The 13,911-nt window shown below is 42.9% G+C and overlaps 1 protein-coding gene across 1 annotated transcript in view; it reads right to left on the bottom strand.

Annotated features, from left to right (window-relative positions):
* Positions 1 to 9,671, bottom strand: part of TMEM50B (transmembrane protein 50B) — a 36,703-nt gene extending 27,032 nt beyond the window's left edge. Inside the window, exon 1 of the mRNA XM_040621011.1 lies at positions 9,520 to 9,671. The gene's annotated coding sequence lies outside the window, so the exon portion shown is untranslated. The remainder of the gene's footprint in view (positions 1 to 9,519) is intronic.
* Positions 9,672 to 13,911: the final 4,240 nt, after the last annotated feature.

Here is a 13,911-nt window from a genome sequence, read left to right as displayed (position 1 = left end):
CTCTGGTTTTACTGGTTGAAATGGAGAGCCATAAGAGAGGATACTTACAGAGCCTCGTAGGCCACTGTGAGGACTCTGGTTTTACTGGTTGAAATGGAGAGCCATAAGAGAGGATACTTACAGAGCCTCGTAGGCCACTGTGAGGACTCTGGTTTTACTGGTTGAAATGGAGAGCCATAAGAGAGTGCTGCATAGAGTGATGTACATTTAAAAGGCTCCCTTAGGCTTCTGTGGGAGAACAGACTATAAGGGCTAAGAGTGGAAAGAGAGAGACCAGTCCACAGGCTACTGAAATATCTAAGTGAGAAATGATACTGACTTTCACGACTTCCTAATCCCCTAGTATTGCATTATTAATCTCATTATTTGATTAATATTTACCACCCCTGTAGAGAGTAAGCTCCATGAAGGACAGTCTAAGTCCACTTTCACTCACTGTGGCATTCCCAGAGTCTAGCACAGTGCCTGATGCACACGAGGCTAGGCACTCAAATATTTGCTGAATGACTGACTCTATTATAGCTTTCAAAATGTGAAATGCATACATGTCTCATCCTGTTATAAAATGAAGAGTCAACTTTATACCTAGGTTTATTGAAACTGATAATCTGGGGATGCCTGGGTGGCTTAGTTGGTTAAGCATCTGCCTCTGGCTGAAGTCATGATCCCATGCTGGGCTCTCTGCTCAGCAGGGAGCTGGCTCTTCCCTCTCCCTCTGCCTGCCGCTCCCCCACTTGTGCTCTCTCTCTCCCTGTCAAATAAATAAATACAATCTTTTTTAAAAAAAGAAACAAGTGAAACCGATAATCTGTAAAAGCTAGTAATAAAAAACATCATTTGGGTGAGGAAAATAAGTTCTGCTGTGACAATATATTCAAACATATTATTTCTTAAAATCATCCTCCTTGCCTTCCCCAGTCCATATTCTGCCAGAATTTCCTCTCCTCTCTAACACTCAGATTGGATCATGCCATTCACTCACAAACTTCTAACAGCTAGTGAGATAAATTCCGAAATGTACAGGGTGCTTGAAATCTTTCCCTAACACAGTCTTCTTACCTCCTGCTATCCTGACACTATACCTCCAGCCATCTTGACACTATACCTAAAGCCACAAAGAAACGGAAGGGGGAAGGCAGCCAGTACTTGATGAATACCTACTGGGGGGCAAGCTGCTAAATTGTCTATGGCTATATTTATATTTCATATGTTTATATTTATATATCTAATTTAGACATAAATATATTCAGATATTTCACAAACCTACTACAGATATGTATTACTATATTAGATACATAATATATAATATATGGTCATATATACTATATATCTGATACAATAATACATATCTATATTAGCTATATTAATTTAATATATACCTATAATATTAAACACACACACACACTCTTGGAATGCCCCTTTCATTTCTTGTCTACAGGCAAACTTGTAAGTCAACCTTCAGGACACACATCAAACATTTCCCTCTCTAGGCGGAATTAGCATAAATGCTTTCACGAGTTTTTGTTTTGCTTCAATAATAGTACATCATGTTGCAGAGCAATTACTTTGTGTGTATGTTTAACAAATGGTATTCAAATAATGTCTAAAAAAAAAAAAAAAAAAAAGAACACGAGGAGCCCGGCTTCTAGTACTGGCTCTGATATTCTTTAAGTTGTGACACTGGCCCATGAGACAGGTGGACTAAGTCAGTGGTTCCCAAACATAAGTCCGTGGAGCAGTATGAAGCTAACTTCATAGTAACTTGTGGAGTTAAAAAAATAAAAAGGTAGTTGCAACCCCCCTCCCCCAAAGATCATAAAGTCAAGAGTAATGCCAAGTTATCCACTTTTTTTAAAGATTTTTTTTTTTTAATTTATTTATGTGACAGAGAGACAGCCAGCGAGAGAGGGAACACAGCAGGGGAGTGGGAGAGGAAGAAGCAGGCTCCCAGCGGAGGAGCCTGATGTGGGACTCGATCCCAGAACGCCGGGATCATGCCCTGAGCCAAGGCAGACGCTTAACGACTGCGCTACCCAGGCGCCCCCAAGTTATCCACTTTTTAAAACCTCCCAGGTTAAAAAACACACCAAACTTCCCATGTAAACCATAGGAATCACTACTCCAAATTCACTCAAGGGTCCCTTTCTTCCATTGCTAAGATTCTAAGCATCACCATCTAGACTGTAATGAAGCAGTCTCCAACAGCAATATGAACCAGAAACTTCAAAGGATTTCAACTATGTCAAATCCATTTATCATTAATTTCAACTATGTCAAAACATACAATTAACAAACTAAGTGAAATGTATAAACCTTCACTGATTCTAGTTTCAAAAACAATTTCTTTAAAGCAGTCTGAGCCACATGGGGAAATCTGAATACAGGTCAGACATTAAAAGGTATTACAGAATTATTTTCTTGGGTGGGATAATGGTAGAATTGTGGTTATGTAAGAGAATGATTTATTTTTAGGAGACACATGTTTACATATTTAGGGGTTAAGTGTCAATATCAGCAACATACTATCACATGGTTAAGCAGAGGGAAAAATAATAAAGCAAATAGGGCAAAATGTTGAATCCACTGCTGAACTTTTCTATATGCTCACAATTTTCTGTAATAAAAAAGTTGAAAAAAACAGGAAGTCTTACTATCATGAATTGCCACCTAAACTCAGACGACAGCTACATAATCCACGAGCTGCTCCAGCCATGGCAAAATGCCACTCACTGAGGCCGTGTTTACCCAGGCTCTCCGGCAGAAGCCCTACTGAGGCATCTTTACATCCTCTGGGATTGCTCAGTAAATGTCCTCCTCCCCAGTTCAGATAAACTGTCTCCAGGGTCACAGCTTCTAACCCACACAGATGAAAGGGAAGCCTCTTCACAAGCATTACTGGGAAAGCAAAGGCATTAAAATGAGTTCAGAAGAGGTCTATAGTAAGATTATTCCTAAAAGGCTCAAAGGACATGGACACTTTGAAGTACCAACTACCACCTTCCAGCATAAACCACACAGAGGCAGTGAAAAGGACAGGCTTTGAGGGCACTTGGATAACTCAGATGGTAGAGCATGCAACTCTTCATCTTGGGGTTGTGAATTCAACCCCCACATTGGGCACAGAGTTTACTTTAAAAAAAAAAAATTTTTTTTTTCCCCAAAAAAATGCCTTGGGCCCATTCCCACATCCAGCCTCTTCCCAGCTATACCTACTTGACCAGGTTCATGTTTCCATTCTTCTTTTCAGGGAACAGTTGCTATGTGCCAGCACTATTTGAGTTTTAAACTTCCCTAGGCTTGGGGTGCCTGGGTGGCTCAGTTGTTAAGCATCTGCCTTTGGCTCAGAGCCTGGGATCAAGCCCCGCATAGGGCTCCCTGCACCGCTGGGAGCCTGCTTCTTCCTCTCCCACACCCCCTGCTTGTGTTCCCTCTCTAGCTGGCTCTCTCTCTGTCAAATAAATAAATAAAAAATCTTAGGGAAAAAAAAACAACAAAAAAACCCTCCCTAGGCTATGGTTTTCTGGTATGTAAACTGGGGTGATGACAGCACCCCTCTCAGAAAGTGAGAAACTTTTTTAAGATTTTATTTATTCGGGGCGCCTGGGTAGCACAGTGGTTAAGCGTCTGCCTTTGGCTCAGGGCGTGATCCCAGCGTTCTGGGTTCGAGCCCCACATCAGGCTCCTCCACTAAGAGCCTGCTTCTTCCTCTCCCACTCCCCCTGCTTGTGTTCCCTCTCTCGCTGGCTGTCTCTCTCTCTCTGTCAAATAAATAAATAAAATCTTAAAAAAAAAAAGATTTTATTTATTCATTTGACAGAGAGAGAGCACAAACAGTGGGAGTGGCAGGCAGAGGGAGAGGGAGAAGCAGGCTCCTTGCAGAGTACGGAGCCCAATGCAGGGCTCGATCCCAGGACCCTGGGATCATGACCTGAGCCAAAGGCAGATGTTTAACCAACTGAGCCACCCTGAAAGTGAGACTTAATAATAAAAGCTGTGTCCTGCATGTGTGATCATTCAATGCCATCAACCACTCCCCACCAAAAAGAAGGTTCACATACATATGATTGCTTTGAGCAAACGCTCTGCTCCTGGCAACACTGCTATGATTCTTCAGTCCAGAAAAACTATTACTGCTTTAGGTGGAGACAGCAGACTGCACATAAGCATCTCATTTTGCTCCCTCCTGAAGCTTCACTAAAACTATAATAAAGAGAGTTTTTAAAAAGTTGGAAACTCCTAATGCTATGGAGAACAGAAGAGGAGACAAGAGCAATGAAATTCTGAAAGCTGGAAAGCAGATAGGCAGTGGTTAGCACAGACTGAGTTAGCACAGCCAAGAAAGCTGAATGCCCAAGCCAGCAGCAGGGAGAGCTGAGAACCAACCCAGGAAAGACCTGGGGGAAGCAGTTAGAAAGTTAGATCCCAGGGGGCGCCTGGGTGGCACAGCAGTTAAGCGTCTGCCTTCGGCTCAGGGCGTGATGCCGGCGTTCTGGGATCGAGCCCCACATCAGGCTCCTCCGCTATGAGCCTGCTTCTTCCTCTCCCACTCCCCCTGCTTGTGTTCCCTCTCTCACTGGCTGTCTCTATCTCTGTCAAATAAATAAATAAAAATCTTTAAAAACAAAAATAAAAATTAAAAAAAATTAAAAAAAGAAAGTTAGATCCCCAGGGCAACTAGGTGACTCAGTCGGTTAAGTGTCTGCTCTTGATTTTGGCTCAGGGTTGTGAGATCCAGCCCCGAACTGGGCTCCATGCTAGGCATGGAGCCTGCTTAAGATTCTCTCTCTGCCCCTCCCCCTCCCTTTCTAAAAAAAAAAATACTGGAAGCAGATAACAATGGAGCAATAACTTCAAAATACTGAAGGAACATTATTTTCAACTGAAATTCTTTTTTTTTTAAAGATTTTATTTATTTATTCGACAGAGATAGAGACAGCCAGCGAGAGAGGGAACACAAGCAGGGGGAGTGGGAGAGGAAGAAGCAGGCTCACAGCAGAAGAGCCTGACTTGGGGCTCGATCCCATAACGCCGGGATCATGCCCTGAGCCGAAGGCAGACGCTTAACTGCTGTGCCACCCAGGCGCCCCTCAACTGAAATTCTATTACTAGTAAAAGTATCATTGAAGTATGAGTACAGAATTGAAACATATTCAGACAGGCAAGGTCTCCAAAAAAATGTAACTCTGCTTGTCAAGAAGCTACTAGAGTTTGAGCACCACTAGAGAGAATAAATCAAGAAAAGAGAATACAGGATACGAACTTCCAGGTATAAAATAAATAAGATGGGAGATGAAAAGTACAGCATAGGGAGTCGATAATATATTGTACGGTGGCAGACGGTAGCTACACTTACTGCAGCGAGCACTGAGTAACGTACGGAATTGTCAGACCACTATGGTGTGCACCTGAAACTAATGTAACATTGTATGTCATACTTCAATAATAAAAACATTTCTTGAAAGGGAGAGAATCTAGGATACAGGAAAGATCCGACACAGGAGAACTAAAGAGAATCCAGCTGTGCCCCAGACAAGGAGGACAACCAGGCCAGATTGAAGTAGTGTAACCCGAGGCAGGCATGTCCCAGCTGCGAGACCAGCGTCTTCACCTGACGACTGAGTGCCCCGAAACCTGGCCCAGATTCCTATCTGTGCTCGGCTGGGCTTGGCTTGATCTTGAGCATATGGTGATACAGTTCCTGCTCTCCTTCCAAGCCCTGCAGCTGCATCGGCAGAGGACACTCACTTCCTTCACAGAAAGGCTCTGCTGTGACCTACCCTGGTAGCTGCAGGCAGGCCACGTGAGCTAAACAGCAGAAAATACAGAGCCGCTCACTCTCTCACTTCTGTTGTCCTTCCAGTACAGGCAGACCTCGGAGGTATTACAGATTCGGTTAGAGACCACAGCAATAAAGTGAATAACCTCGTAAAATGAGTCAAATGATTTTTTCTTGTTCCCCAAGTGCTTATGAAAGCACTGTTTACACTATACGGTGGTCTGTGAAGTGTATAATAGCACTATGTCTAAGAAAACAAGGTACATACTTTAAATACTTCATTGCTAAAAATGTGAACCATCATCCGAGTTTTCAGCAAGTCATACAGATCACCATAACGAATACAATAATAAACAAGTTTGACATATTGTAAGAATTACCAAAATGTGACAGAGACATGAAGGGAGCAAATGCTGTTGGAAAAATGGTGCTGACAGGCTTGCTCCACGTAGGGCTGCCACAAACCTTCACTTTATTTAATAAACAAATAAGGCAGTATTTGCGAGGCACAATAAAACAAGGTGTGCCTGTATGTGATCCACACTAGAGCTTTCCAGAAGCCCTTACTGTGGTAAAGCCCATTTCCTAGGACTCACTCATAACACTACCCACTAACTTCCTCAGAAAGGTCTCCTGTAAACAGTCAGGGAAGCTGAAGCCATTCTGTTCTGCTCATCTTTTCCTGGAAACCTTCATCTAATAGTGACAATAACGTCCTTTCCTTACACGGTCAGGTCTGGGCTTACAATTATGAAACAAAATTTTAATCTCAAATTTAGAAAGCTCTAGTATTTTCTAATAAGCCTGTTTGGAATTCATCTGCACTCTGGGGAAAATAATTAATTATAATTAATAATAACTATAATTAATAATAACTAATTATTAATTTAACAAAAAACCCACTGTTAATAAAGACACAGTTTACAGTCCTGTAAGGTTTGAGTTTAACTAGAGAAATTAATAAGGTGTTATGATTTTTCTAGCCTGGTAGAAAAGAGTAATCCCAAAGGCATCATGATTTTATTGCTGTGTGGAACATTAACCAATTAAATCTAACTCGGCAATTCTGTTCAGACATTCCTTTCCCTGCGGACTACATATATTCCTTAAATTCTCTTAAAACCAGCTTTTCGTGGCACTCTCTATAACAGTTAAGTAAAACTTTGAAACATGTTCATTATCTATTTGTGTGAGATTTTGTTTTAATGCTATTCATTCAAAACCAACTATACTGTTCAGGATGGGTATGTATGTATGTGTCTGTTGTGTGTGTGCATTTATGTACACGTGTAAATATATATGTATATGTGTATATTTGTGTAAAGCTTATTTTAAAAAGCAAGAAAGATTAACAGATCAGAATAGAGGCTACCTCTGGAAGAAAGACGCGAATGTTTCATTTCTTAATCTGATGGTAGATACAATGATCACAGCAATCATATTCTTTAAATATATATCACAGATGTATATATAAAAATCACATTTTATCATATGTATATAAATATATATACACACACATGTATGTTTGTATGTTCTACACACTTTTTGTTTGTACCTGCAATACATTTCACAATAAAAGAAACTTACTTAAAAAAGAGAAAAATAATTTGTTATGACTGGATATGCAAGGAGCTTATCATAGGACAAAGTACACAAAATATGTCTGTTCACAAATCTCTTCCTGAAGGCCTTCTCTATTTATTCCTGCCAAGCCAATCAAATGAATGAATATAACCTTAAAGTCAATACCACTAAGTGGAAACAAGGTTTAAAAATTCGCCATTATTTAGGTAGGTCCTCAAAATTTTCTTGATCCAGTCTCTAAATATAAAAGGACACACAGATTCTAAGAAATGCACTTAAAACGAACAAATTTAGCTACTGCCTTTAAATTATAAAATCTTTTAAGTTATAAAAATGATTCCTGGTGAAAAGGGTACTCACATTATACTGAAGTACAATAATCTATTTAAATTATCTACCTGAAACTTACCCTACAATGGCAAAAGGATTTTCACGCAACAAGGCTTTTAACAGCTAAAATCCAGAAACATCCAAAATGTACGTCAGTACAGGACCAATACAATATATTAGAGTACATCTAAACAATGGCATACTATGCAGCATTTAAAAAATGAGGTAGGTCCACACATACATATATGGAAATGTGTTCTGATATTATAAGTCAACTGCCGAAGGGTTATGGGGTGATCTCTTCCTAGGGAATGGAACTGAGGATATAAAGGATGAAAAGTGAACAAAGAATTCGCACTTTTTACTTGGTACACTTTTGTGCTGTCTGTTCAATTGATAGTCTGTAATGTCAAAAAATTTTCTTTTTTATAACCTAGAGATATTACTCTTACCATTTAAAAATAGCAAATAAGAATAAACTAATCAGATAAATGCTTTACCTTGGACTCCAAAAGTGAATTCATTCAAGATCGGCCAGTTAAGGCTGCGATAATCCTAGTGGGCTGAGGCTAGGGGGCCGGTGGGGAGGGGAGGGCGTGTCTCCGGAAGAGGAAAACGACATCCTCCAACTGCTCTCATTAAACTTGCTTTTCCTGCAGCATCGGTATTCAAGATAACTTCTGATTTTCATTTTAAGAGTGAAGAGTCCTGCAGCACTATTATCGGTAAAAATGTTTAACGTGTGTTCTACGTTTGAAACCTAAGCGGATTTGAAACACAAGAGGACAAATAAGAGACTAAAGATGATGGGAAAAGACGTGTGACAAGCCTGGCAGTAAGAACCTTGGGAATTGTTAAGAAAAGGGATTCACGGTACAGGTAGACGAAGTTTGACAGAAGAGGTGGGACACTCCGAGAAGAGAAATTGTCTTTGAGAGGCATCATGGTGATTACACATTTACTCGAATCGGAGGCTTGACTCCCGCCACCACACAGACGGAGGGAGACACACACACACACACGCACACGCACACGCACACGCTCACCCGGCACTAACAGCAGTAAGGGAATGCGCACAGTCGATCTCATCACTGCTTTGGCTTTAAAAAGAGCATATACTGACATTTGAGATTAAGCACCTTTCAGTGATTAACTCGGAACCCAATTTATTGGTTAAAAGCCAAAATGGTTTTCCCCAGCACAACTACCATTGCCACAGTGGCATTCTCTGCTGCCACTTACCTAAAAGGACACTCAACACTTTATGATTAATTGCCAAAAGAATGCTAAGCCTCTAGCATTTCCTCCTCCCACCTCTGTACCTGACTCTCCTAAGGCCAGAGTCGGGAAAGTCCACCGAACACTGACAATGTTCCCAGCAATGGTTCGGAGCAAACGAGAGGGGCGACGAAGTACCTGAGTCGCCCCCACTCTCCCCGTGCGAGCCGTCCACCGCCTCTCTCCCCAGCCCGCAGCCCTGGGAAGCCCAGAAGCTCGAGATGGGAACCTTCCAGACCTCCCAGACAAGCAATCGACGGCCAGGTAACGCGGCGGTGCGGCCCGACCGGGTCGAGAGCCGATACCCCCGCGTCACCGCCACAGTCGGCCCAAGGGGACGCGGGCCGGGCCGGAGCGAGCGGCGGAGGTCTCCGGTGTGCAGGCTGCCCCGGCGCTCCGAGGGCCCGTTCCGCCGGGCGGCGCCGGGCGCGGGAGAGGCCGGGCTGGGCGCCGCCGCACCGCGCAGGCCGGGCCGGCCGGGGGCGCCTCTCCACGCGCGTACGGCGGGCGCGAGCCCCCCGCGCGCCGCGAGACCGACCGACCGCACTCACCTGGCCGCCCCGACACCCACGTCGACCCCGAGCGCGCGCGCAGAGGAGGTGGCGGCTGCGCCCCGACCCGGCCGGCGTCCACAGCTGCACCTCAGTCCCCGGGAGCCGGGAGCGGACGGCGGGAGCTAGGCTAGGGGCGCCGGCGGGGCGCGGCGCCGTGCGCACCGCAGCGACCAATCGGCACGCAGCAAGTGGCCGAGGGGGCGGGGCGGGGCGCCGGGGGGCGGGGCGAGGGTACCGCGATTCTGCGGCTCCGGGAGCTGTCGGCTGACTCTGCGCGTTAGGACTTGCGGCCGCGTAAACCTGACCGGTAGTGCTCTCTTCCAGACCGCAACTGGGGCTCGGTTCCCACCGCAGCGTTTCTGCTAGCAGACTTCAAGTGCGGCATCCGTGAGATCGCGCGCGCGCGGAGCTCAAGACCCAGAGGGCAGGGACTCGCTTTGCCCATAGGCCCAGCGGCGTTGGCCACGCGAGCTACCCATAGTAGGGCACGTGCTCCAGAAGAGGGTTCTCAGGACCTGAAGGTCTGGAGGGATGCCCTTTTCTAATCCCCACTACTCAGAAATGGAAGCCTGGGAAAGTGAAGTTTCTCATCCAAGACTACCAACTAGTACTGTTACCCGAGGTACCCGGCACAGTACAACTAGGCTTCTAATTCTGTCCTGATGCCTTTATCCACCCAGACTTTTGGTTTCCTTATAGTCAGGTGTCTTACAACTGTCTCCTCTCTTTTCTTTCTTTCTTTCTTTCTTTTTTTTTTTTTTAATTTAAATTCAATTAGCCAACACTAACTGTCTCCTTTAAAGACATTACATCTTGTGGTACCTGGCGGGCTCTTCCGTTAGAGCAGGCGACTCTTGGAGTCGTGAGTTCAAACCCCACCTTGGGTACAGAACTTACTTAATAAGTAAGTAAATAAATAAATAAAAATAAAGACACAGCATCTTGAATTTTCAGCATAACTTCACCAACTTTTGAAAGCCCCATCTGAATTTCCTACAGAATATAAAATGCCACTTAGTTGTTTGGAGGAAAAGACACTGTAAATCCAGGTATTAGCCATGGGAATCTTAAGTTTTTTACTTGTGGTATGATGATAAAAAAGGTTTTGTGTCCCAACTTATCACAACATGCCATCCTCTTCTATCCCTGTTACTCCTATAGATTTTATGCATGTCAGAGGAGCAATCCCTGCTTTGTGTTATTTTCCCACTATCCCTCAGTTCCCATATTCATGGATACTATTTTCCTATCTTTTATATTTGTCACTTGGCAAGTAATGCATTTATAGTTACATTATCCATCATTCTGATACATGTACTAGGATCTAGTCCACAGTAAATATTTGTTGAATAATTTACTTTTGAAATATGTGCAATCTTAAAACTGGTCAAATCATATAACTTATGAAACTTATTAACTTATGAAAGTTGACTTTTTTAAAATAAGGTTTTTGATCTTGCTTCTTTTTTGGTTATTGTACTAGGATTAGGGCTGCAAGTAGCATGGGAAAACAACCACAAAATAACAGTGACCTACACAAAAATTGGTATTTCCCTCTTATGTTTAAAAAGTCCAAAGTTAGTCTAGAGCTGGTCTGACACTTCATGGAGACCGATCCAGCCTCATTATTTTACCAAGAGAGTCACGCATGTATTTATTTATGCTTTCAAATATATGGGCATTTGGAAGATATCCAGTTACATTCCCAGTATCACCTCATGATCTAAGAGAGCTGCTGTAGCTCCAGCCATTATGCTTACATTCCAACCAGCAGAAGAAAAGACAACCGGCAGAAGAAGGGAGCACCCCCTGTCTTTTTTTTTTTAAAAAAGATTTTATTTATTTATGTGACAGAGAGACAGCCAGCGAGAGAGGGAACACAGCAGGGGAGAGGGAGAGGAAGAAGCAGGCTCCCAGCCCAGGAGCCTGATGTGGGACTCGATCCCGGAACGCCAGGATCACGCCCTGAGCCGAAGGCAGACGCTTAACGACTGCACTACCCAGGCGCCCCTACACCCCCTGTCTTTAAAAATCTTTCCCAAAGGCTGCCTATATATATCATTTCTGCTTTTATCCTGCTGGCAAAAACCTTGTCACTTAGCTACACTTCATGTCAAGAAAGGCTGGAAAATAGGGCTTTGGTACTGAGAAAGAATGGATACTGGAGGACAGGTAGTAGTTTCTATCATAGTCTTAAATCTCATCACTTTTTAAAGTATTAAGTATTTTAAGATTTCCCAAGATTTTTTAAAGCTTTTTTTACAGAAGAATATCTGTAAGAAAATGCTTACCTCCATGTTTGAAGGAAGATATTACTGTTGACCTGTCCTGAGGATGTAAGTGCTTTCAGTTGCTTTTCCAGAAATGAGTAGCTAATGCAGCTAGCTTCTCTCTCATTCTGTAAACCTCTACTTTACAAAGAGAGTTATATATATATATATATATGAAATACTTTCAAAAATATGGGCATTTGAAATGTATTGGGATTAAGTCACTGATGTCAGCATTTCAATGTCGGCATTTCAAATGTAGCTACCTAAGCATATGTTTTCTTAAATTCCCGTTCCCTAAGAACCTCAGAGAGGCCCTCCTAGAATCTGGAGTCTTTGTGACCTCAGGATCTTTTCAAGCTTGGGCCAGGACGGTTCTAAAAGACTGCTTCACTTAAAACTAGACAGGTAGAATCCAGTCCAGTTAGCTCAAACGTACTAAGAGAGAGGAACAATCCAAGCTGTCCTTCATGCTAGGTCCCATGGGTTCTGGTTTGGTCTTATTTTCTCAAGGCTGCTTCATGAACTTACTCAACAACTTGCAGTGGCATTCACTTCCCACCCAATGTGTAATGCAGAAACTGAAAGACTAAAGCATATGTGTAAACATGTACTTCTGAAAATATTGTCTCTTCCTCCATAAAGTTAGGAGGTCGTGTAACAAGAAGACTTCACATAAGTCAGTAGAACTGTTGTATTTGGATAAAGGTATCTTGAGACTAAGATCTCATTCCTGTGGATCTGAAATGACCCTCTCCTGAAAGGGTGGGTATTCGGCGTCATTTATTTGGGAGAAAGACTGGTTTTTAGACGGGAAATGATACCAAAGCTTGGAGGATCATATGACATAGCAGAAGAGAAGACATTTCTTTCTGTGTATGTGTTTATCAGTTGGCCCCTTCAGTTGCAAGTAACAGGAAAAATAACCTCAAACCAGCTTTTTAGAATAGTAAAAAACGAAACAAAACAAAAACCCCAAGGTTCGTTCTTTCTTTCTTTCTTTCTTTCTTTCTTTCTTTCTTTCTTTTTTATTTATTTGAGAGGGAGAAAGAGAGAGAGAGAGTGAGCACTAGCAGGAGGAGGGGCAGAGGGAGAAAGAGACTCCACACTGAGCTGGGAGCCCCACACAGAGCTTTATCCCAGGACCTTAAGATCATGACCTGAGCAGAAATCAAGAGTCAGACGCTTAACTATCTGAGCCACCCAGGCACCCCATAAACCCTAGGGTGCTTTTTAAAAAATATTTATTTATTTATTTAAGAGAGAGAGAGAGAGCACCTGGTGGGGAGTGGCAAAGGGAGGGGGAGGGGGGAACTCAGCAGACTCCCTGCTGAGTGCGGAGCCCCCACACAGGGCTCAATCCCGTGACCCTGATACCATGATCTGAGCTGAAATCGTGAGTTGGATGCTTAACCGACTGAGCCACCCAGGTGCCCCAAAATCCTAGTTTTAAAACAAAAAAATGGAGACATAACCTCAGTAGAAATAGAGACACATACGGAGAAAATGAGAAGCATGATACTCTCACAAATGAGTCAGACTGTTTTATAAGTGTCCTGTCTAAATAATCACCTGTGGGGCACCTGGGTGGCAGTCAGGTAAGTGTCTGACTCTTGATCTCAGCTCAGGTCTTGATCTCAGGATCGTGAGTTCAAGCCTGCACTGAGCTCCACAGCTAGCAGGGAGCTTAAAAAAATAAATAAAATAAAATAAAAATCATCTATGTTATGGTCCAGGAAGAGGTAGTGGTGAAGTACTGCAAGTACTCTAGGTCAAGGATATCCTCAGACACCAATGTTTAAAAGATTGATATGAAGATAAATTCTTTGATGGGAAACACAAACAGAAGACGGGTCAGAAGAAAATGCAGTGACTCAGTTGTACACGAGGCTATAGAGGAGTTAGGTAGAAGGCTGCTAGAGATGGACTAGGATAAGGCAGAAACACAAGAGGTGACCTCCAAATTAATAAGTCATTTCGACATGTAATTTGTGCAATATAGATTGACTTTCTTTGTACTAGAAGGGTAGCTTATATGAATTATTTTTAAAGCAATGCTTATTAATGAAATTGATGAGGCTATAGAGTTTCATGTATGTCTACTCTATTGTCTATTATT

This window comes from Ursus maritimus, unplaced genomic scaffold (genome assembly GCF_017311325.1).
Source record: "Ursus maritimus isolate PB19 unplaced genomic scaffold, ASM1731132v1 scaffold_4, whole genome shotgun sequence".
Taxonomy (NCBI): domain Eukaryota; kingdom Metazoa; phylum Chordata; class Mammalia; order Carnivora; family Ursidae; genus Ursus; species Ursus maritimus.
This window is presented reverse-complemented; position numbering and strand designations above follow the sequence as displayed.